Source organism: Arachis ipaensis, chromosome B07 (assembly GCF_000816755.2).
Source record: "Arachis ipaensis cultivar K30076 chromosome B07, Araip1.1, whole genome shotgun sequence".
NCBI lineage: Eukaryota > Viridiplantae > Streptophyta > Magnoliopsida > Fabales > Fabaceae > Arachis > Arachis ipaensis.
This window is the reverse complement of record NC_029791.2, coordinates 115,457,697-115,458,282: the sequence shown is the minus strand read 5'-3', so window position 1 is coordinate 115,458,282 and position 586 is coordinate 115,457,697.

Below are 586 nucleotides of genomic sequence, written 5' to 3'. Positions count from 1 at the left end.
TTAGTGTCTCTTCCTGACTCGAATCAATAAAGCCAAGGCTGAATGATGGTGCAGGGATATCTTTCGGTACAAAGGATACTGCCCTGGCCATCATCATCAATGCAGCAGTGGCTTGAGGGGCTGGTTGACTGCATGTTGACATTTAAAATATTATAAGAATAAGAATAGACGAATGATATCGAAAGAGAGTTATATTGTGTATAACTTATATTTTTTTAGAAGGAGCTGCTGGCTCTGTGGGTGTGCCATCAGCAGGTTAATGGGGTTGTAGAGTGCTGCACGGTTAAAGAAAAGGTTTTAAATAAGAAAAAAATCAAATCCATCTTAATTCACAAGAGATACACCCAAATAAGAACCAAATACACCTATATATAGAACACATGTAACCAAATATTATTCCTTATCCTTTAATTGTTTCTTCTCTAATTTTCTCACTCGGAGACTTTGGAGGGGTTGGTTTACTCTGCAGAGGGCTTGATGCTCTCATCTCTGACGGAGGTAGACATACTTGAAGCGGAACTCTAACCAAACAACAATAAAAAGTTAACAAATTCTCATAAAATAGAAGATTAGAAATTTGGAATTT